The sequence below is a fragment of the Miniopterus schreibersii genome, assembly GCF_964146895.1.
Source record: "Miniopterus schreibersii genome assembly, chromosome: 11".
In the NCBI taxonomy this organism is placed as follows: Eukaryota; Metazoa; Chordata; class Mammalia; order Chiroptera; family Miniopteridae; genus Miniopterus; species Miniopterus schreibersii.
Genome location: NC_138111.1, coordinates 44236805 through 44262403, shown reverse-complemented (window position 1 = coordinate 44262403; position 25599 = coordinate 44236805). Strand labels below are relative to the sequence as shown.

The 25599-nt window shown below is 38.1% G+C and overlaps 1 protein-coding gene across 4 annotated transcripts in view; it reads left to right on the top strand.

Moving 5' to 3' along the window:
* GLIS3 (GLIS family zinc finger 3) overlaps positions 1 to 25599 on the top strand; it is a 408840-nt gene that overhangs the window by 31528 nt on the left and 351713 nt on the right. The gene's annotated exons all lie outside the window — the stretch shown is intronic.

Here is a 25599-nt window from a genome sequence, read left to right as displayed (position 1 = left end):
AGGAAAAGTTTTCCTGGAAGAGGTAAAAGCAAATGCGTAAGTCCTGATGTGATTCTGATACAGCCAGATCATTTAGGTTCTCATAGGCTGGAGTAGGGCGTTCAGAGATTTCAAGTGTGACGGGAACTCCTTGAAGGGTTTTAAGTAAAGGACTGATATGATCTAACTTACGTTTTAAAAAGGAAGTTCTGGTTACTGTGTTGAGAATAGACTGAGTGGCAGGGTAAGAATGGAAACAGGAAAACCAGTTAGGTTATTATTGCAGCAGTCCTGGTGAAACAGATAGTGTGAGGGTTTAGATTCAGGCTAGGGTTTGAAGGTGCAGCCAGCAGGACTTGCTGAAGGGTTAGATGTGGTGATAAAAGAATCAAGGGGGAATTCTAGGTTTTTGGCCTGAGCATGTTGTGAATGGCAGCACCACTTCCTGAGACTGAGAAATCTGGGTTTGGGGGTAAGAGATCAGGATTTTGTTGTGAATATTACATTTGGGATACCTGTTAGTCCTCCAAGTGAGGGTGTCAAGTGTGTAATTGGATATACAAGTCTTCAACTTTGGGGTGAAGTGGGAACCAGAGATAGAAATGTGGGAGTTAACAGCATAGATGATATTTGATATCATGGGTCTATCAGGGGCCGCCCAGGGAGGTAGTGAGGGTGGGGAAGTGGCCAAGAACTGAGCCATGGGGGCAATCGGAGCCTGAGAAGGAGAAACGGAGAAGATGCGACCCGTGAGGTAAGAGGAAAACCAGGATAGGAAATGTCTTGGAAGCTAAGCGAACAAAGTGTTTGAAGAAAGGAGTGATCTACTTGCTCAAATGTTGCTATGAGGTCAGGCAAGATGAGGCCGGAAAGTTCTCTATTGAATTGGAGACGATGGAGGCCACCGTTGCCCTTGATGAGAGGGCAAAGGCTAGAGGTATCTGGCTCAGTCACTGCTGTGTTCCCTGTGAAATGCACAGTGTCTGGAACATGATAGAAACTTAAAAAAAAAATCTGTCGAATGTTGGATGAATGAATTAATGAATTGGTAAGCCCAACTTTCCTTCTCTATTTTCGTCTCAAGGCAATCTTTGCTTGTTTTAGACTTTATTTTTTAGTCTTATCAGGGAGAAAGATCATGTGATTATAGCAAAACATACACATGGCACCTGCCTTCTCTCAGTTGGTAGTTTGTAGTATTGACTCAACATTTATCTTACATGTTAATTAATGAGCAATATATAAACCACTACAGTTTTAGACAATGTCCTGCATTATACTGTTGAGTGAAGTAGTTAAAGAAAAGTGATCGGTTTATTTAACACTGTACCCCCTGTCCTCTGTCTGAGTCTGCAGAGTCTCTCTGAGTCACCCAGGAGTTTATCAGTTACCCAAAGACTGCTGAGGCTTGAGGTGTAACACTCTTAATAAAAAAGATCAGAGGTTACTTCAGGCTATTTTCGTCTGGGCCACACGGATATTTTCCCCCTTATTTTGAGAAGAAAACTAACAAGGATACTCTTGATTGGTTGCAGTGGGATGTCTGGCCTTGTAGTTTTCCAGATTTCTCTAAGGTACCCTGGGTGCTGCAGGGAATTCACAGGGAGGCTGTGGGATATTTTAGGGTTTTTTTTTGAGGAAAACAGAAATAATCAACATCTGTCAGCTACCCTGTGAACTACTGGCTCAAGGTAGTTCATAGTTTCAATATTAGATCACTGCATTCCTTTTTACTGATGTCATATCTTTGCAAAGCCGGGCTTTTGAGGATTGCTGTCCTTAAAAAGACAGTACTGTGTAAAAATGATCGTGGAACAGGAAGTGGGGTGGCAGAGTTCAAACTGATTTCAAAGTTTGAGAAGCTGTGCAGTGCCAGCAGCAGACACATCCCATTAATAATTACGGTTAGTTAAGAGTGAAGTAAAAACATACTTTCCTATCAATTTATATCTATTATTTTTTGAATGGCCACTAAGTTGTTAGGACAAATACTTGTTAAATTGTTTGAATCTATCTATTTAACAGAGGAACTGTTAGTTATTTCTCTTGGCCAAGTGGTGCCATGAAAAAATTACCAAGACACCAGGGTGTTGTGAACAGAGAAAGTTTGAAAACCTCTGGTTTAGCCTCTTAGGCATCTGGCAAGAAGGAAACTGGAGGGGAAGGAGCCATCCTGCTGCCATCTCCAGCTTGGCCTGTTTGCCACCAGCATCTCACCTAAGTCCATGCCACTAGTACCCTCAAGTATTCTGTGAGTGGGTGAATTTGCACAGTTAACAGGTATTGATGAGCATTCTTATGTGACAGCTGTACCAGTGGCCGCTACTTACAAACGGCCAGTGTTACCTCCCACCCAGGAGAGTGTCTCCTTTTCCTCTTTCTCCTGCTTGAGAAGTGCACCAGGGCTCCTGGGACCGGGAGTACTCTTAGTCATGTCGATTTCTGGTTAAAGAGACTTTGTGGACTTGCCTGAGTCTTTCTGTACCCATTCACGTCTGTTTTATTTTCCTCTCCATGACAATGCGTTCTGAGTACTAGACCACTACCTTACGTGTGAGCTTTCAGGATACAGCCCTTTGTAACTTGAGGACTAGCTGGATCTGTGGAGAACCCTCTCTGTAGACATGTTATAGACTATACTAGTTATGATGTACTATATTTGTCCCTTAAAAACTCAAAGAAATCTGTATCTTTTCATAGCAGGAGTATTTTTTTTTTGAGATTCAAGAGGAGATGAAAAAGATAATTTTCATGGCTTCATGAGGCAGTGCCGCCTGCTTTAAGACTCTGAAATGGGAAACGTGCTTAGTGAAATTGCAGGTGTATGACCATTGACAGAGATGAAAGGCAGAGGAGTGATTTACTCAGTGTGGCTGTGGCTTTGTTCATTGCACTTGGGTGTTTCTAAAGGCTCAGAGTGTCCAAGGTATATCCTTTACCTTTACTTTTGTGCCTTTCTTTGAAGAGTGGAGTGACCCTCTTGAGTTATCTCCCTGGGTGTTGTCACTTTGTTCTTGATACTGACCTCTCAACCTTAGTCTTCAAAATTACTCTGAGCATTGGGAAAGGGTGTTTGGTTTTTTCCCACCATCGAGATATTCTTTCCTACCTCTGTCTGTTTCTTCCTAATCTCTGTCTTTCAATTCATACTTTCTGTTCTCTTTCCATCTCAATCTGTGCCTTCCCCTTCTCTCCCTCCCTTCCTTCCTCCTCCATCCTCACATTTCCTCTTCGTTGCTTTCATCACAGCAGAGTCCTCAAGCTCCATGTCTCACTTTCAACACCCCAAAGGAAAGAGATGTTAGCGCTGAACTGTGGGCCTTCACCCTGGACCTGAATTGAGCATCAAAGCTTTGTGATATTTTGTGTTGAACTCATGGATGGGACTCAGATGATCTCTATGAATGAGTTTTACCTTGAGATGAGTTAATCAGGACTTAGTTTCTCCACCAGTTTTCCAGAATTCTATAAAAATCAAAGATTAGGCTGTGCTTGCTGCTTGGTTTAAACATCTCTAATTCTAGTTCCACATTATCTCCAGAGCAGCACTGCCCTGTAGAAATATTACGGTAGCCACAAATGTGAACCACAGACATAATTTTAAAATTTTTTCTAAGCATGTTAGAAAAATAATCAAGTGGTGAAATTAATTATAATAATATATTTTATTTAACCAAATATATTAAAAATATTAACACCCCAACATGTAATCAACATAAAAAGGGTTTACTAATGATATTTTTTACCTTCTTTTTTCCTACTAAGTCTTTGAAATCCAGTATGTATTTTATACTTAAAGTACATCTCAATTTGGATGAGCCACATTTCAGTTGCTCAAGAGCCACATGTGCTAGTGGCTACTGTATCAGACTGTGGAGCTCCAGGTAGTAAGACATGGAGAGAAAAGGGAGGTTTTAGGCAGTCAGTGAACCAAATGTACTTCTTGAGCTTATGCTTCCAGACTGCTGATTGAATGGAATAGGTGTTGGCTAAAAAATAGAAATCACCTTCAAATTCAGTGCTGGTCTTTTAATTGCTTAAATCAGGTAGCTGGTTGGCTGAGGGGTATGAGAACTTGACCTGAAGGGACAGAAGGGATAGAAGGCTAGGGGTCACTACGAGTCTTTCTATACAACCACCCAATTTCCCTTTTCCCCTCTCTATTTCTATCTTCCACTCTTAAATTGTCCACTTCTTGGAAATCTAGAACTTAAACAAACAAACAGACTAGTTCTGCTGGTGAAAATAATTTAGCAGGTAAGAGCCCAAGTAGGTCCTTTAAATCCTGAAACACATTCTCTTTCTATTTATATTTTAGTTCATATGGCAAAGGAAGAGATTTACCTTTTTCTTTGAAATTACCTAGTGACTCTTATTCCAGAAAGGCTCAAAAGCCAGAAAATCTATTTGCATGGTTTGCATGTCACAGTGACAGGAAGGAACTGCCCACCTCTACCTCCACCCCCCATCTGTGAATAGAGACAAGTTTGAACAGGCCCTGCTTCTTTCACCTTGGTTAAGCATTATCCTGTGTTCTTTGGGTTACTCTTGCATAACACCATCACAAAGCATAAACTAAAAGCACCCCTATTTAACTTAGGTCTGAGTATGCCCTGAGGACAACGGGATAGTGTTGTGGGGGTGAGGAATTGGTGATTCCTCAATAACTAGGTAAGTAAAATGGGAATACAGTCAACTTAACCCCTTCCACCTAAATCCCCCCACTCTAACTTCCATCTGTTTTCTTCCCTATGAAATGGGAAATTTGATTAGATGAGGAATTGTCAGTGTTTTCATGAAGAAGATCTATTTTCCATTCTCCATGTGCAAAAGGGAAGTTAGAGGGGGACTGACCACATTAGTAGTGGATTGGGGACTCTTGATTCTGCAATTGATTTTCTGGCTTCTCTTAGAAATGAGCAACTGGAGACCCTTGGATGTAATGAAATCTCAGGTCCTTTGGTAGTCTCAGTTTCTAGGTTTCTGGGTTTTGTAGATTACTTGAAATGTTTCTCATCTAAGCTACTGAAACGAAGAGGTAGGATCTTGGTGGTGGGATCTCACGATAGAGAAAAATACCTGGAGTGTTTGGGGAGGGAAGCAGGGTATAGGTAGGAGACGCACACCCACAAGGGTTCAGTGGTCCTTGCTAGAGTAAATTTGTTTGCTGAATGACATCTGGAGCTTCCCGATGGTAAGCTGAAGAACTATGTTTAGAAATAAGATTGGAGAAGTACAGAGGTTGAATTGTTACCATGTGTTAGGAATGTAGAAGGTTGCTTGGATAAAAGAGAAAAGAAAGAGAAGAATCCAAGTAATGTTATACTAGGGTACTCCAGTATTTTGTCTTCAAGTGGCTTCAAATTTTAAAATATATTTACGTTTACTATTGTAGCAATTTAAAAAAAATCAACAAATGAGACATAAAACCACCCCCAATTCTTCCACTTAAAATCAACTGGTCTAGGGTTCTGGGGTGATTTATAAGTGAACATGGATCCCCTTGGTGATAGTGTCCTCAAAAGCAAAAGTCCATCTTCCAAACATGATAATTTACTCATAATGAATCTTCTTTTTTTAAAGTAAACTTTTCATATTTGAATAATTTTAGATTTACAGAAAAAAACAAAGATAATCAGAGACAAAGCCCAAAAGAAAAGCCCCTGACACCTCCCAGCAGGTCAACTCTCTGACTAAGGTTATTTAAGGACTGATGATGAACTTTACATTTCTCAAATGCATCTTACTTGCCAAATTACCTTATATTACACTTGTCAAAAATAGGAAAACAGCATTGATTTATTACTACTATTAACTAAAGCCTAGTCTTTATTCAGATTTCATGAATCCATTCTGGATTTTTAATCTATGAATTTATTTAAATTATTTTTTGAAGTTTGATATTATTTATGATACCACTTTATTTAATTAAATAATGCTTTTTTCACCCTCTAAAAACAAAAAATATATTTTTCATGACAGAAATTAGGAAAATACTGAAAAATATAAATAATAAAATAAAATTAATTGCAACCCCAATCCTGTTTTCATTTTGTGTTATATGTAAATATGTTTGAAATTCATTATCAAATGAATTTAATTATATCTACAGTATAATTTTGAGTTGCATATTTTTCATATAATATTACTAAAGGAGAAGTTTATTTAATTAAAAATCTTCAAATCAAATGTGTAATTTTTAAAAAGTCATAGTTCATTGTATAATTACTCATCCACCTATTGATAAAGAGCCCTTAAACTCTTTCTAATTTTGATTACTATAAATTTTATTTTATGTGAATTGTGTTACATAGATCTTTTACATACTTCTCTGATGATGCTCTCAGGGTAAAATTCTTGGAGTGGAATTACTGGATCAGAGGGCCTGCTTTGATATGTGCTGCCAAGTTATCATTCAGAAACATGGTACCAATTTATATTCCCAAAGTATCCTTTGAGATACATGTCACTTTACCAGCCTTGAACATCATAATTTTTAGTCCTCCATAATCTGATAGGTGAAAAGTTGGATATCTTTATTATTTTAATTTATATTTCTCTATATTACTAAAGTTGACCAGGTAAATATTCTCCTATATTTTCTTAGCTTAAATAGATTGACATTTTATACTTAATGTTTTAAATCATCACTAATTAAATTTACATTTACTGAATAGTATGATATAAAGATCTAAAAAGACTTTCTACATGGTCTCAGTGTTCCCCAAAACTATAATTAAATATTGCCTGTCCTGTTCTCACTGAACTGTGATGTTCTTTTTTATAGGAGTGTCTCTATCTGGGATCACTCATTGGTTCCACTGACTTCTCTGTGTCTTTGGCCAGCACCATTATTATTTTACCTTTAGAACCCTTCCATGAAGGGCTTGGGAAAATTCCTTACCTTTTTATTCCAAAAATGTTTTAGCTCTTCCAACTGTTTCAGATGAACTTTGGAACACTTTTTCAGTTTCCAAAGAGGAGTTTGTATATACTGTCCAATTTCATGGGAATTGCTTTAGAATTGCTAGTCTTCTCGGTCAGTAACATGGCATGTTTCTCTATTCAGTCTTTGAAAAAAATTCTGTATTTTTCAAGGTGATTTATAATTTTCTTCAGATAGATCCAACACATTTCTTGTTAAAGTTACTCTACATTTTGCTGTTGTTGCTATTGTGAATGGAATCTTTGTTTCCACGTATCTTCTGAATGGTTTTTATTGGTCGAGGTTATTACCTGGGGCTTGAACCTATGTAATGTGCCTAGTACATTATCTGACAGGCAGTAAATATTAAATTAGTGTTTGTTGAAATGAATAATTGATTTCTGTAAATTTTCCTTGTTATCCATTCACTTGAATTCTTTTAATTAGTTTTTCAGTTCATAATCTTGGATTTTCTCAGCATACTATCATATTCTATAAGTAATGATAGCTTTGTTACTTCCTTTAATATTTAAATGTTTTGTTTCATATCTTATTGAGTTGCCTATATCTCCCCAAATAATGCTGTTAACCCCCAGAATATATATGCAAATTTGATTTGATGAGAGAGATTTTGTGTGAGAGTATATTTATAGATCTATTCTTATATATTATAAAATTATATATTTTATACTTAAGTTTATAATTTTTATCATGTAAATAATATATTCCTTTATGCCTCTACTTCTTTTTACCATGAGATTATTATCCTTTTTTTGAGTTCATCTTTCCTTTTACTTATTTTTGAAAAAACTCCTTTGAGCTTTAAAGATATGTCCCCTTAAAATATCTGGCTTTGACTGATGATACTTTTAGCAGAGGGGAAAACAGCTATTGAGAGGATCCAGGCAGTTGTGAGATTTAAACGTTGGTGGGCGCCTGGGAGATGCTCACATGTGGCAGAGAGAGGCTCTTTCACTGGCATTGGCACACGTCGGATTTGTGAAGACCTAGGCAAGGCACACTGACAAGGTGTTTTTTAAAACCCAAGGTGTCTTAAAAACTCAGCTGTTTGAGTGACAAATAAAACATATTGAAGAGGGAATTTAGCAACTTCTCACAAATGCAATATGCTTAAACCAAAGTAAGTGAGAGCTGATTGATTGAAGGTAAAGCTGCTTTCGCTTCCTTTTGGTGTCAGTGTTTGCGTGAGGGATGTGAAAAAGCCCGAGGGAAAGGACAGAGCCTCTCTCATTGGATGATATTCATTCAAACAAATGAAGTGTAATTTAGAGTTATGCCAGGAGTTAAAAGGAACAGAACTTGAAGAGCCTGCTTCGGAACTTGAAATAGGGCCTACGGTGGCCTGCGTGCAGTGCTGTCTTAGCAAATGGCAGAAGGGAAAGGACGAGACCATCTCTTACCTTTCCCGTCGCAAGTTTCCTATCAGGTGGCCTGTGTCAGCAGCTGCTAGTGGGGGTCCCGAATACAGCCTCGGCTTGGGAAATACGTTGTTGCAGCGGTGGCTGTGGCTTCCTCGGCAAGTACTCAAAACTTGAGAGTGGGAGCCACTAGAAATCTTGAAACAACCGAAAGTGGCACTCAGAGAGTGCATGTGAATTGTAGTCATACAGGATCCCCTAGGAGTGGTGGAAATATTTTACCTTAAACAAGATCTTGAAACACTCTCTCCCTACCTGCATACCTTGTGAACACAATGTGGCCTGTTCCTGTAGCAGTGACTGACTTCACACACATTGGTTTGTGTGTGCAAAAGCACTTCAGATGCTGATCAGCAAAAGCATTATTGACCATTGAAAATGAAAGAAGTATTTTAAGAGGGTTTATTGCTTCTTAGACTCATGAATGAAACGGCCTCTGCTTACAACGGGATATTTCCTTTTCTAGCAGATAGGGGAGGTAGAAACACAGCCAAGAATTACGTTTCCCTGATTGTTCTTTATGTAGTTTGCTAAATCAAACTGAAAAAGGAAAATTAAATGCCAGAGTAAGGAGTAAAAGATAAGAGAGTGAACAAAACCTGTGAGCTTTAACTGCTTTGATAGTCTGTTGGAATTCTGCTTTTACACCTACCCTGCCTGGTGTAGGGCTCTTGGACACATTCTGTGGTGACTTGGAGATGAAAAGGGAGATCTCCATCTGAGAGGCATTTAATAAGTGGGGAACACTTAACTATAACATAAGGCAAAATTAGAGTTTTAATAAAAATATAAAGTATTGTAGGAGCCAGAGGAAATAGAGGAATGGAAAAGGTGGAGGGCTTTCGAGTTTTTCAGCCTAGAGATGGATTTCTGGAAGTAGTCCATTCCAGGCCAGAGTAACAGCAGGGGCAAAGCCTGGGGATGTGGAAATGTTCAGGAAGAGTCTGCAGTCTGTTGCGACGTCATGATGAGAGACGGGACTGAGGAGCTATCCTATGAAGCCCTTCAATGCAGTTTCCACAGTGTTGGCAGAAGTAGGTTATTGAAAGATGTTGAGGAAAGAAATGACATGATTCGAATCATGTTTGAAAGTCCAATTAGGAAGAAAATTACCATGCATTTGGGAAAAGAATAACAGTGCATTTGAGTTGCATTTATACATTATATCAGCTTCCAAAACAACGCTTTCTCCGCATCGCCAGGGTCCTAGAGAGTAGCTCTGCTATTTCCATCCTTATTTGTCCATGCATTCATCTCTTCATTCACTTACTTAGGGAAAAATGCTCAGCGTCCACCATTACATCCTTACACGTATATGGCTCCTTGTACTTTTCAGAGTGCCTTTATAATATTGTCTGTCTTGTTTTCTGTAAAAAAACACTATGAAGTCGGTAGGGCTGATGTCATGGTTCTTGTGTAATAGATATAGAACCTGAAAATTGCTCAGAGTCAAAAGCTGGAAAGCAGTGCATTTGGATCAGAATTTGGGTCTTCTGATCCCTTAAACAAATGTGACTTCTTCCTTTTGTACAACACTTAATCATGTGTGGAATGCTAAGGACTGTGAGCCATAAAGATCTCTTCTCTGAGAGAGGTGACAATCTTTTTTGGGGTCTGAGGTCACATACCTATGAAGCAGTAGAATCCCTATTAACCAGAATCATCCGGACTGGTAATAAACAAAAATTAGTTAAAGTGGGAAATTATAAAGCTGCTATATATACATACCGTAAACATGTTACAGCAGCTTAAAACATCAAAATGCATATTTATTTACCAGTCTTTTAATGTAAGACCAAGGTCTTTTTAAGGGTCTTCTTCTTGGAGTCCACTTCAATCATCTGTCTTGCATGACCCTTCTATAATTTAAAAGTATTGATTTCTTTAATGCGGAGTGAGAACTTAAAAACACTTGTGAAGCAATCTCGGGTGTAGAATCATTTTTTATTTTTAAATTCCCCCTAAGATCTTTTACATGTTTCTACCCCATACCTAACTTAGCAACAGTTTTTTAAAAGCAGTTTACCTTTTTTTTTTGACTGTCTAATGTGGTTTCATTAAAAAAACAAAACAAACCTGCCTCCTTTTTCTACTCATTTTATGTAATCTTTAATTAAATTATGTAAATATAACAGCATACAACTATCATAAACATGTCTGTCATAAACGGGTTTGGGAACAAACACAATGACTCTTGGTAAATACCCGGCTCAATAGGTGAGCACCGGCGTATCAGCGAGCGCTTCCCAGCCAAGAGCGTTCAGTGCGCGTGGGCAGCAGTCAGTGTGTTTCGGAGGGAATGGAGGACATCGGCCGCTCCGGTGAGTTCATGGACGGAGCTCCAGCTGCAGTTAAGTCAGCAGCAGCACATACCGCTGAGCGAGCTCAGAGCGTGGGTGGCTTGAGGTGGTCCAGAAAGATAATGGACAGCTTTGGAAAGGGAGTTGGGGCTGGAAAGATGAGTGGGATTTAGGAAGGGGGAGTTCTAGTTGCATATGTGTGCTTGTAAGCTCTGTGCGCGCGCGTGTGTGTGTGTGTGTGTGTGTGTGTGTGTGAAAGAGAGAGAGACAGCGATAGAGGTAGAGAGTAAGCAGGGGATGGTTAGGTGCTCAGCAAAGGGAAGAAATCCATTTGAATTTAGTCCACAGTCAGATAGACCAACTTCCTTTATTCAAAATCTTCTTCTAAATTCCACATGAAGGAGATCTGTCCATCTCAAGTGGGTTAGGTGAGGATTTTGATTTACTTCCTGATGTAAATAAAGTCATTGTAGTAGTTAGCAACTTAGTTATTTAGTCTCCCATCTTCAATGTGGACTATACCTAATCCATTCCAGACAGATGAAGGGCTACTCTATTTTAAGAAAACTGCCATGGAGGCACTTGTGATTTCTTTTTGTGATCCACTCTGATGTTCTGGCCCTCTGCAGTAATGCTTCACATATTCAGAAATGATTATTAAGTCTGTCTTCCAATGTCTAGGCTTAATTATCCCAAAGTGATAGAACCATCATTTCATATATTTTTAAAAATTTATTGATTGATTGATTAGAGAGAGAGAGACATTGATTTGTTGTTCCACTTATTTATGCATCCATTGGTTGATTCTTGTATGTGCCCTGACTGGGGATCAGACCCTCAACCTTGGCATATCGGGACCATGCTCTAACCAATTGAGCTACCTGGGTGTATTTTTTTATTTTAAATTTACTAAGAGAAAGGAAGAGAAATACAAAGCATAGATTTTCCCATACACAATTTCAAATCAGCCATGAAGGGTATTAATACTATATGTGTATATTTATATTATTACATAAATGTGTGTATGTGTGTGTGTACATAAGTATGCACATAGAACATAAATACGTCTAAAACATAGTGTTTGTGTGTACATATAATATATACACACAAATGCACACACATACACACACATGTGCCATAGTTTTTGGAAACCAAAAATTGAGAAATTTGATCAGATAAAGGTGCCAAAGGCAATCTCTTAAGTGTAACTTGGAAGAATGTTGAGGTTTTGTCTGTTGAGATCACCTGACAGCAAAAACAGGGAAAGTTGATTGTTACCCTTTTATCTCTATCACTTCCTGCTGATCCTTTCTGGTTACTTCCTCCTGCTTCCTGTACTCTGCACTGTCACAAGTTAAAAAAGATCTGACCCTCATATCAGTTTGCTAAGCTCCCCCTGATTATTAAGTGGGTTTGCTACTAAAAATGGATTAAGGTTCAGTCTCCTTTGGGTTGTTTCTTAAGAGGATTCTTAGAAATGGAGGGCCTTGCAGACAGAAGGTCTTTAAAACCCTAGGCCCCAAATTTCTAATGTGGACCAAGTGGTTGCAGGGTTAATCATGGTAGTTTGTCTGGGATACAATGAAATTTTATTGGTATACGTACAAAGCTGGGCTTATAGAGCAGTACTGTCCAATAGAAATGCACGGTGGGGCGAAACTAGGTTTACAGTTGTGAGTACAAAAAATAGAGAATGTATTCTTGTATTATTTATTAATTATTGTATTATTTTCCATATGAACAACTGTAAACCCACTTTTGCTCCATCTTGTGTAATGTAAACCACACCTATGAACTACATGTGTTAATTAAACATTTTTAGTAGCCACATTTAAAAAAATAAAAGGACACAAGTGAAATTAATTTTAATATATTTTATTTAACACATTATATCTAAAATATTAGTTTAACATATAATCAGTGTAAAAATTTATTAGTGCAATATTGTATTGCTTTGTGTGCTATGTCTTCTGAATCTGGCATTTGGTTTAATGTGTTCCTTGTCAAAGTGGCCACATTTGAAGTTCTCACTAGCTGCATGTGGCCAGTGGCTAGTCTATTGGATAGTGTAGGTCTAGAGAGTGCCCCAAAGTACGGGCAAGGAGCACATCATATCTAAGTGTTGGATCCCACTAGATAGGTAGCCTGTTGTTAGACAGCCTCCAGCAGCCAGGGTGTTCCATGGTATGTGTTGGTGATGCCCAGTAAGTAGATGGAATCGGTGTTTTGTCGAGCATGGAGCTTTGGAATGTCACTGTGTGTTTGATTTCACCTCAGAGGGAGCAGCTTGCCTCTTACAGAGCTCTGAATAAAGAGAATTGTTCCTCAGAAAGAGAGTTGTTGAGCAATAAGTATAGGATTTCCTGGATAATAGCCAAGCCTGAGCAGGTTTTCTATAGATTGGTTAGCACACATTTTTTCCACTTCCTGGAGATGCCCTAGAATTAGAAGGTGAAAAACAACCACGTGTTACAGTGAGGGACTATAAAAGACCCCATGTTTCTGAAACTGACCAGGTTGGAAATTGTTTCCAGTGGTCCAGGATGGACTGGGAACGTGTCCATAGCAGCAAAGAGGTTTCCCTCACTGTTTGGAGCCCTGGAACAATCCTGTGAGTTCCTTTTCATTGTTGAGGGACCCAGAGCCACAGATAAATACGACACCATGTTTCTGTAAGACTTAGGAAATGTACAGCAGTATTATTTTTGTATTAAAAACAATGGGGGGTGTGTGTATTATGAGTATAATGCAAAATTCCCTTGCATTTTAAAACATAAGTAAAAAAATTGACATTGAGTTGCCGCTGGACACACCCTCTTTTTCCTTGGGTTTGGAGCTCATTCCCCTTTGTTTGTTAGGAATAGCTGGAGAAGCACTGCCTTTTCTTGAGTTTAATGCAGCTTCACCTTCCAGAGTATGCACTGAAGGGTAAGGAAGCTCTGGTATGGTCATAATGATAATGGGGGATTTTCCAGTGGTGGGGAGAAGTTCATTCGAAATCATGTATATTGAGGGAAAAGCATAACAAAGGCTTTTAGCTAAGATTAATTTCACTAAAATTTAGTTTAAAAATGAGGTATATGTACACACACATACGTATACATATTTGTTCCTCGGGATCAAAAGTTCTCACCCCCCCATGTTGTTTTTATTTGCATATTTCTTGTAGTGAAATTTCATGAACAGGGCTATGTTATTTAGATAGTTGTTTTATTCCCTGTAGAGTTTCAACTTGTATTTTAAATCTTTTTTAAAATTTTTACTTTACTCTGATCATAGGACTAATACATACCGATTATATGAAGAAGACAAAGTTACCTACTGTTGTGATATTAGTACATCTTATCTTGTTTGTGATTTGCTATTTAAAATTTTTTTTTCTGGAAAGAAAACATTGAGCATAACCTAAAGCATAACGTCAACCTTCTAATAATCTTTTTTTGATTATTGCTGTTTTAAAAAAAAATATTTTCTAAAGGAAAAACCTTAGGAACAGAGAATTGAAGTTATGCTTTAAGTGATGAAATAATCGTAAGAGCAATAAAAGATATGTCGACCATTTATATATTATGATTTTACGTATCGCTTGCAATTGCAGTTGAAAAAAGATCAAGTTTAAATGGTTGCAGAAGCTAAATGGTTCAGCATGGAAAAAACTAAAGTTAAAGAAAGTGACTTAGTCAATACCATAATGCAGATGGATGAGACAGGGGATAGCACTCTTTATTCTGGTAAAACATCTAAAGATCCAGAGTTAGGAAATACATGATGCCCATTGCTAACACTCCTGGTATCTGGTAATCATAGCGAGCAGTGCTTATTGCCCACGGTCCTCTTTCCTACTGTATTTAGGCTTAATACATTTAAATAAGCTGTTGGAAACCTATTGAATAACCTACATATAATCTAAGAAGAGAAGGGAAGCAGGCAATGGAAAACCATAAAAAAAAATTATGGATCACTTTTTTACTAATGCTCTCTGAAAAGGAAGGGATGGGACCTAATCATTATCAGATCCTCTACAGCTCCCCAAACCCAGGCATTCTGATATATTGAATTTAAGGAAAGATAGCACTAGTGTAGTGGTTCTGAACGTTGATTCCAAGATCTCAATGACTGCCGTTTGTTGGGTTGTCACAAATGTTTTCTCATTAATGACCAAAGTACTAGAGTTCGCTCCTAGGTCTCTAGGAACAGCACAGAGCCCGTAGTCCATAACCTGGGCCTACTCATGGGAATACAGAAGTATGGGAATCTCATCTCTCCTAGTCATATAGTAGAACAAGCTGTGCCAACTGTGGCTAGAAAGAGCAAGCAACTGCCTAATTTGTTTTGAACTGGCTTCCTCATGGGGGATTCACAGTAGTAGCAGCTACAGCTGCAGCAGTTATAGTAGTTACAGTCCATCTCTGCAGGTCTTTTCAAAAGTCTGAACCCCAGGGAAAGTCTGACTCACACAATGCTTTGGAACATGAGTGCTTACACGTTTAATTAAAGAAAACCAACTCTCAGAGAAAGATGTCAAGGGGCAGACAATACAGTGGATAGAAGGTGTCTGACTCACGAGGAATGACACAGGGGGAACACTTGTTCCAAAAATTGTTCATTTTCCTGTTATCAGTAACTGGGAGAACATTGGTAGCACTTTTATTATGCTGCGCATAAATAGTTAAGGTTTCTTTGGTAGCTAAATAGAGGCCTTCTGAATTCAGGCAGCCACAGTGGTTTTAGCACTGCAGGGTGGGGTAATATTTGGTACTTGATTTTTTTTTTAATTGTAAACTTGTAGGTCTAGGTATATTTCAGGAAGGAAGTTAGAATGTTGGGAGGTGATTAACGTCTCTCATGAGGGGGTAGGTTCTCTTGTTTTCAAGCCAAAACAAGTATATTCACATTTATATTACTGTTCACTAGCAAAGTAACAATTCCCTCTCCTTCTGTGTCAATTCTATTCTGGGCAGACCTCAGGGATGGGGGACGGTAAATACTGAGTGTCTATTAAGAGATCACCTCCCTTGCTTTTGGTTTTACTTTTAGGCCCATTGTTCCACATCCTTTCTTAGGAAGCTCTGTGGGGAATCAGCTTCACATGAAACAGGCCAAGTTGCAGTTCCTTTCTCAGGGAGTAGCCCTAAAAGCTTAGCCCTGATATTGTGCTCACTGGTATGGAAAAAGGGGTGACAACAGGAAACTTTTGGGGAGAATTTTTGTTCTAGAGAATTCTTAGGTAGAAATTCTAAGGACCGAGATCTGGACAATCACTGGTCAAAGGTAGAATAAAGGGAACATATAAGGGATTCAGCCTGCGCATGTGAAACCTGCCAGGCTAGTGAACTGAGGGAGGGGAAAGTTATTTAAAACCACGCTAACTGGATAAAGCACTGAAGTAGCAGAGGACTGGAAAAAAGAAAGTATGCTTCTAGTGTTTCCAAAAACAGAAAGAGAGAAATGAACCTGTCAGTTGTTATCCTCTCAATTTAAAGTTAATCTCGAGTGAAACAGTGGAAAAAGTATTGCAAAACAAAAGGCACGTCTTACGAGAGGGTTAATCAGGGTTGTAAGAATCAACAGTTTGATAAATCATGTTGAAAAATTTATATTTATGAAATCTCAGGTAAAAAAAAATTGGTAATTAAGTTGCTACAGTAAAATAGCTGGATCTGTGGTTTAAAAGAGTAATTAATCCAGAATGATCTAGATCCCTCTTCTAGGTTTTCAGCCATGCCAGGAAGGTTAACCAGTGAGCCTGAAGTAGAAATTTCTTCTGACTCTGACTTGAAACTACTGTTTTCATATGTTTATGTAAAAATATTTGTAGTCACAGTATAGACCTTATTTGTATTCTGATTTTTTTCTCATGTAATGTAAAGTTGCCATGAATTGCTAGTTCATGTTATTATAATTTTCATGACTACATAATATTCCACCTAGAGACTACTTATTTAACTGTGCTTTGTGTTAGATATTTATGTTATTTCAAAGCTCATTTTTGCTATGACAAATCACCTACTGTGCACATCCTTGCACATAGTACTCTTTTCCCCATTATTTTCTTAACATTATTTTTAAACAGGATGAGTGAAAGAAATGAACATCTGATGACTTTTTATCCTTATTGCAAAATTGCTTTCTAAACATATCTCCAGTTATACCTAGTGAAGTAAGAGTGTGCCTAATAAGGTTACATTGTATGACGGACTCCCTAGATTTAGTGCAACTGGAAGAGATTCTCACCTGAGGTGACACTGAGTCATCTCCCAAGGGAACCTTGGTCTCAAAAAATATTTTGGTTGAATTGCTATGGAAAAAAGAAAGAAAAGAAAAGAAAAGCATCTGACAATCAGAAATTTTAGATAGCCTCTATGGATTTATTTTTTTAGGTTTACATTGTTTTATGTAAGGATTTTAGAGCCTAAAAACTGGGGAGTAAATACAATTTAATACATTAAATTTTGTTTTATATATGATAACATCTAAAAATCACACATATAGGTGGGGTTCAATAATATTTGTGAGTAAATGAAATGCTGCGGGAAATGTGTCACTGAAAGTAACCCTGCAATGAATGTTTATTTGATCATGTGGTGGAAATTAGACTGTTCTGCTTGAAATTTCAGATATTTTTCCACCCAGGTTTTCTTAAAATGAGGTATGCGTCTACAGTTCACTGTTACAGCCAATATTTGCAAATACTGTAACAAAAAACTGTTTAAACATAAGAACAAATATTCAGTCTCTCACATCCCAACCCATGTGGAAAAGGGAAATACTTTTTAAAAGTGGGAATTCTTAATGTTATAAATTGTTTGGTTGGAGCAGGAACTATTTAAAAACTCACAACTTTAATAAGTGAAGGAGACATACTGATGTAAACCACAAACATGTTTAGTGCATGAGATCATTCAGACTCCTCACCTTCAAAACAAAAGGTTTTCGGTTTTCCCTCTTCTGGTTTTTTTTCTCTCTCTCTCTCTCTCTTTTTTTTTTTTTTGACAACCACGTCAAGTTTTCCTGGCGGTGGCTGGGAGCAGTGCTCCAACTATTAAGCTGTGTGAGAACAGTGAACTTGGTCAGCAAGGATCATTTGTCTGCAGTTGTCAACAAAGGCTTGTTTTACTAGGAACAGTGACTACGCAGGTTTGTGCGGAGTGTTGTGTGCAAAAGCGTTAATCAGTAAGCAGCTTGAGCCACACTCAAAATCTCTTTTACATAGTTATTTTGCTCTTTAGAGGTGATTGTTGTCTCTGTCAATTGGCACCATCTGAAAAAGAAGTTCATCAGTATGCTGGCTGGGATGCTCTCTACAGAGAAGGCTTGACTCCAGTCCTGTTTCTTTCTTTTGGTTCTCTTTAATCAGTTTTCACCAGCGCACAGCCCAGATACTATTGATGTTTAAGTACAGCGAAGTGATTAAATGATAATGATCTTGGTTTCCATCCAAGATGACAGATTTTTCTAGCTTTGGGAATACTTCAGTGCCTCGGATGGAGTGCATTTTTTTACACACTCACACATGCATTCACACACACACACACTTCACACTCACAGAGGACCTTGATTCCAAGAAGTACAGAAAGGATGACGTTGGCTCTTAGAAAGGGTGCTAGTCTAAAGCTAGTAAGAGTAACTGGGGGTGAATGAATAATTCTGCTCTGTTTGGCACTTACCAAAAAGACTGAATCACTACAAGGAACATTCTGAGCTTAATTCCAGCCCGGTTGAATCACTAAGATAAAGTTGTTAGAAATCTGAAGCTGATAAAAGTTTCATTTTGAGGCCTAACCAGTGGTACACATGCGAGTCTTTTCCCTGTACAAATATTTCAGGAGACTCTCCCCAATTTTTCCCACTCAGTGACCCCCTCCATTACATTTTTATTAAGTTCAGTTGGTGGTGGTGGGCGGGGGGGCGGCAGCTTTCCATGCCTGACTGAGGCAGGTGAGACTGATGCCAGGGAGTATACTGAGTGGGAAATTTTTGAGTTCTTCCAGTTTTAGAGAGTATATGTGAAGATGCAAAATGTGTAGTGCCTAACAGCTTGGACAGTGAGTTCTCATGCCAGAGAACCTAATCTTGACATTGTCTCTTAATAGCCCTGTCACCTTGAGCAAGTCACTTAACCTCTCAATATTAAGAGTAAACACAAATAACGGATTAAAATAATAGCTCAAAACTAATTTAGCATTCACTGTGTACTGAGCACTATGCCTAGTCATGTTACATGTGTTGCCACTTAATCTGCATGACTATGTGTTGAAATAAGCGCTGTTATATTTTGATCTTACAGATAAGGAAATCGAGACCCAGAGAGGTTAGAAGTCTTTTTGTAGGTGACATACCTAGTGTGCAGCAGTAAAATGACTGCATCTCTTGAACCATATTCATTCCACTAAACCATCCTGGCTCTCCCCAAATACCCAAGTGTGATGTCTTGTATACCAGGATTCCTGCTTCTGAAAGATTGAGTAGATGAGATAGGGAGAAGAGGTTGACCAAGGATCTCCCCAGATTCTAAACTTGTGCTACTACTTTGTAAAAGTTCAAAAGATTCTAAACTCGTGCTACTCCTTCTAATGATTGGAAAGCAGGGGTGGGGAATAGAACTATGAGAATTAACATGCTATCTAATCTCTTGTCAAAGTGTTTTCCAGCCAGTGGTTTAGGTGTAGTGAGAAGTGGAAAGGAGTACAAAAGGTGGAGGAACCTATACACTTCTTTTGGGAGTGCTCATGAAGTAATAATGCCAGTGACAAGGCAGGAAAACCCATGTAAGGGTCTAGTGAGTCACTTTAGTCAAAGGTCTTTCAGCCTTCAGGGTGAGGTTATGAGGATTTGTGTAGCTGGACCAAAGCAGTTACACCAAGTCTTGGAATGGAAGTCTTTGGAAATACTCCTTCGACTATCCCATAAACTCTGTGGACTTCATTACCCTTGAACAGAGTTTTCCTTAGTCAAAGCTGGAGGAAGTTGAAAGAAGTTCTGGATTCCTCAAGATTGGCAAACCTGGGATAGTACCTGAGCAAGAGCGATCAGTCCTGCTATAAAGTACTTGCCTTTTTGGAGGGGACCTGGCTAATATCTAGATCAGGGATTTCTGTGGTAATGGTGGCCAGCTGTAATTTCTGGATATTTGAATGGAGATTTTTACAAAGAAGTTATAGTTAACTAAGAGCATTAGGAAGTCACCTCATCTGCTAGTCCTAAAGATGGAAAATAATGTGGTAATACCCTTATCTCCGAAAAAAATGATTACAATGTGTTTATATCATCGGTACTGAATGAGTTGGTTGGTCGTTTGCGTTCTTCCTCTATCCATGTAGGTATTGCTATCATGTGGCAGTCTTGAGAACAGAGTTGTTGCTGATTTTCTAGAGCAGAAAAGAAACTGGCGCAAACACATAAACATTTTGCCTACACACTGATTCTACTGGAGGTGAATTAGGATTAACAATCCACTCTTTGGAATGGCCGAAGTTTCCTGGGTAATTTTAACCTAACACTTACTTACATTTTAGTTCCAAATGTTTAAATATGACTTAGTAAGTGGAAATGTTAGGAGGAAAAAAGACAATACGAATAACGTAGGTAGTCTCTTAATTTTAGGTGACTTTTCTAGGTCTTTCAACTTCTTCATCTTTATTACAGGTTCTTCCAGCAACCCCTGGTGATGACAATGATGATGGTGGTGATAGCTATTGTTTTATAATGGTCTACCTGTTGTTAGTTTTGGTAAAATGTTTAGAAAATTTCTTGTATGTTAATCCCCCCAAAAAACCCAGTAGGTTAGAGATTATTATTTATATTTTAGCTAACACATTGGGATTCAGAATCAGTAGTTAGTGGCAGAGTGAGGACAGGAACCTATTATAGTGCTAAAGTTAGACTCCTTTGTTTAATTTTTTAAACAAATTTTTGCATTGTAAAACAGTGAATTAAATAAATTCATACACATTTTACTTTTTAAAAAGCCAACAGTTTATAGAAATTGTTTCTCTTGATTTCTGATAACTCAAAAAAAAAAAGCATTGTTTGTGAAAACTAACTATTGTACAACAGAGGAAAGGGCTTTAACAGGAACATGATGACAATCAGAAAGGCTGCATCAGCTTTGTAGATGCCATTTTTAAATTCCATGCCTTCCATTAGGTTCACTTGCAGTATGTACTTTAAAAGTATTTCCAATGAGGGTCTGTGAGTGGAAATACCCCTTAATAGTACTTCCTATCAGTGTCTCTGAGGTAAAATCTTGATTTTTGAATGTCTAAAAATGTCTTTATTTTGCCTAACTGAATAATAGTTTAATTAGGCATAAAGTTCTAGATTGACAATAATTTCCCTCATAACTTTGAAAATTTTAGCATTGTGGCCTCAATTTTACTTTTCAGAGTTTGCTGACCATCTAACTGTAGTTCTTTTAAGAGCTTTGCTTTATTACTTTTTTTAAAACTCTCAATGTATGTAGTGAGGCTTTATCTTTATTTATCCTACTGAGATTTTCAATCTAAAGGCTTATTTCTTTATCCAATTATGGGAGATCTCTCCAAATAGTCCATCTTTGTAATACCCTTTATTATTTTTTTCTGGAATTATTAAACATGTAATGGAGTCTCTCAAATTATCTTCTGACTCTCTTAATTAGACCTTAATATTTAAAAGAAAAATCTTTTTCCCTCCTTGTGCTTCCTTCTAAGTGAAATAAAATAACACCTTAGAATTCTAATTCACTATTTTTTTGGATGTGTCAAATGTAGAGTTTATCTGATCTGTTGAATTTTCTTAGTTCAGTGAATATGCTTTTACTTCCAAGACTTTTAAGTTTCTTTTTTATATATACCTGTTCTTATTCTGCTTTTTAAATTTTCATAGATAAATAAACAGTGGTACACATGTGAGTCTCTTCCTTGTACACATATTTCAGGAGGCTCTCCCGTACTTTTCCCATCCAGTGACCCAATACATTTATTTTTAATGGATATAAAAAATATATTACTATTTTTAATGGATAGTGCTTCTTTGTTCATCTTATTAATCATCCTTAATCTATTTATTTTAAACTCTTTGTCTGACTGTTATATGAAATTAATTTCATTTGGGTTAAATTCGTAACTTGATGGTTGATTTGACTTTCTTAGAATTAGATCCTTTCATATGTTTGGAATTTTAGTTTGTGGATTTGTTTGAATGTGAGGGATTTTCACTTTTTTATACTGTTTCTTTCTCATTCTCCCATCTTGACTAATGCTTTTGTGGTTTTGCTGTTGTCTTCACCTGGTGCCTCTGGCCCAGTCCATAATTGAGAATTATAATAGTATTTAATATATTCCAGCTCTGGGATGAGTTGGGGAACATCACAGATTCATGGAGCAAGCAGGTAATCTGACTTAGTTTCTCCCCTAAGACTTCTTTCCTTCTCTATGCTCATAGCTGTTCATAAAGCTGGAGTCTCAGGCAGTGGGTCATCTGTTGTTTTTTCCACCTTCCTTACACAAATGTGGGTACTTGGATATTTGTAGGGAAGCGAAGAAGCCTTGTTCCGCCCCTAGCTTCTAGTGGTAAGCCAGGCTCCACCTCCTCTTGCCTGTGGCAGTTCCAGCCCTCATACTCTTCAGAAGTCTAGTTCTCTGCAGTCACTGCCAATTTCTGGCTTGGGAGCCCTGCCTTTCTTTTATCATCTCTACTTTATTTCTGTTTCTTTTCTGATCAATGGAAATTTATCTTGCCTTTGAGACTGACAATGTCTTATCAATTTTCTATTTAAGATTAAATTTTAAAGTGTAAAATATGTATGTGGATCAGAGAAACTGCTTAGGAGCTCAGACTTACAAAGCTAACATGATCTGAATTGTAGCATTGCTTTGCTAGTTTTCCTCTTTTAAAGTCGTCTCGCCAGGAATGCCGAGGTACTATTGTATTGCTGTCTGCCTGTCTTTTCTTCCTTTTGCAGAATTGCTTCAAAAATTAAGGGATTTACTTTCTTCCTGGTGTTACTTTGATTGGGCAATATTTAGAATAAATTTCAAGACTGCCCTTTCAGTGCAAATGTCAGTGTTATCTCAAGTTAAGGACAATGATATTAAGAAATAAGTAAGTTTACAGAAATTATTCTCCAGAACCAATTTTCAGGAGATGTGACATTTGATATGATGTGTACTCAAGTATAAACTTCCACTTGGCTTTCATGTGCCTTGTAATAAAATAGCTAAAAAAGCTTCGTGAGTACTTAGGGTTTCCCTTCTTTTTCTTTGAAATAAGAAATAATATTTTAGTAAAGATATTGTTTATATTGGAGGTTTTAAAAAAGCAAATGTCAATAAAACTGCAAATGTTTTATTTGTATTTTTCACATCTTAATAATTCCTGAAGAACCAGAAAATGTCCATGCTTCAGGGTACTTTTAAATGTACCTTGAGTACTTTAGGTTTAAAGGTACCATTGTGCTGTAAACAACTTCTCCAGTCCTTTAAAGCCTGTTAAAGACCCACCGTAACTTTCCTGCCATTCCAGTAGGTTGTGCTCTTATGCTCAGATCCTGAACTCTGGTAACTGGTAATGGTAACCAACCTAAGTTAGGTATCTTGAATTTTTTCTTTACACTACAATAGTTTAACATCAACTCTTGTTTTCAAAATTGTTACTTATTTAAACTGATTCTTAAAAATCTTTGAAAGATATATATGCATGGTAAAATTTTCACACAAAGTGTGTTCAATAAAAGCAAGTCTCCAGTTCTATCCCATTCCTTCAGGCCTCCTCCTCAGATGGTCAGTGTTGCTGTTTTCTTGTGTATCCTTCCTGAGATCTTCTATGCATATATGTGTATACTCCCTTTGTTAAAGAAATGGTAGCACATGGTATACACTGTTCTAAACCTTGTTTTTTACACCTAACAATTTACTTTAGAACTCGTTCTCTATCAGTAGATAAAAAGAAAGCTTCCTGACGGTTTTTTTTATACCAAAACTGTTAAGTTGCTAGAAAGTTTTGTACTCTACAAAGCATTCATTATGTAGGAGCTGCTAATGTCGATGGCAGGTGTGCTTTATTTTAAAGTAGAATGGACTCTGTTTATTCGGCTCTTCGGGCGGGTAGGTTTTGAACTTTATATTTTAGTAAATAACGGAGCAGAGTTTCACAGTATGGAAGTCAGCTCCTAAGCCAGTCTTTCAGTTCTGTGTTTTCAACAATAGGTGGCACCAGCAATTTCTGTATTTGGGCTGCATGTATATGCGAAGCATCATCATTTTGATTGTTTTTCATTTCATATCGTTGTGCTCACAGGTTATTTAGAGCAAAGGTGTGTTTACCTGAAGGCTGAGAGGCTTGCACAAGCGGGCATACACACATGGGGATTAAGCAGCACTTTGTAGAAAGGTACCTGGGATTCGATGCTGCATGGCTTCCCGTGCCCCGTATTTGTAGCAGTCATCTAGTGCGACCGGACACTTAGGTAACACGATAGATTTAACTAATTACGACTATGATTTTATATATACAAATTAGATCTTCACAGGCAAATATTTTGAGATTTATTTTGGTGGAAATTCGGTCCTTGGCCACACACATGAGAATTTATCATTGCTCCGAGGAGTCATAGCTTAATGTGTCACAGCTGCGTTGACAGTTCTCATCTCTGTCTCAGCGCTTCCTGCTACCCTAGGCCCTCTGTCATCGGTGCCTAGAATGTCCCCATAGGATTCAAAACACAGCATATAAAAAATTAAAGTCATCATTATTCCCCAGAGAACAGTTTCCTTTTCTTTTTTTGCCATCTTACACTTCTCTTTACCACTTTCTAATTTACCCCTTTGTCTTTCCAAAGACTTGTTTTATTGATGTTCCCTGACAATACAAGTCTTTGGTCACTTTATTATAACTGTGTAATTCTGCGCACTCCCCTTTTGTTCTTGTTAAGTACAGGGAGGACAAGCCTCCTGGCTTGAGGATGGAAAATTAATAGAGGGGTTCTTGATAACGTTTCCTAAGTTATGTGAGCCAATTCAGGTGTGACACACACATTCTGATATTGCCATCCCTTTGCCTGTACTCCTCAAGTTCATGGAGACTCTCAGGCCCATGCGCAACCCTCAGAAATGAGGAAATGAAGGGAGGTTTTATGACCCTGGACAGTGTTGGCTTTCAGTGGAATTAGTATCACATCTTTCATTTCCTTCTTAAAGGAGGTTCAGGCTCCTTCACCTGGTGTCATGCTTTGGTTTCATCCCATGATGACAGGTGCAGGTTTCTGTCTTCATAGAACCTTTTGATATTGTAGAAATCTCAAATAGATCAGCTGCATATCTTTATGCCAAGATCTTATAAATTTCAGAGTTCTTAAATCTTTTTTTTTGTCTTCTGTAAATCAGTACTTAACTCTTAGAGATACTGGCTCTTCCAGGTATGTTTCAGGTATTTCAGCGGTTGATTCAAGTCACTTTTTCAGTCAATAGTAAGATACTCACACAGAGACACCAAAGCATACATTCAGAATTACGTGTTTTGTTTGTGCCCAAAGCTTTGATTGATCTGCCACATATGTTGTCATTGTGTTAAGACAGGGATCCAGTACCAAAGAGGCCAATCAATCCAGGAGTCTCTGCCTTCTTCACAAATCCTGCTTTAAAACCTTCAGAAGCTCTTCCCAACTTGCCATTCAAGACCATTATTGTGTGGGCCCAACTTCTTTGTTTTCCCTTTGGAATGTAAAATGACCCAGAAACATCTGTGGGAGTGTGGCACACCCAGCCCTGTGTTTCTGGAGCCAGGAGAGAGCGCCTGCCCCGAAGAGGAATAGCCAGGGGAGGGGGAGAGAATTAGGGCGCCCGCTAAGGCTGCCAGCTGGGCAGCGCTCGCTGCCTCCTGCGCCCTGCCCTCAGCAGGGCCCGGGGCAGAACCGCTGCTTTCTGCAGGCCTCTCCCACACCCTGTTTGTGTGGAGGACTTTGTTTTTCTTTCAAGGA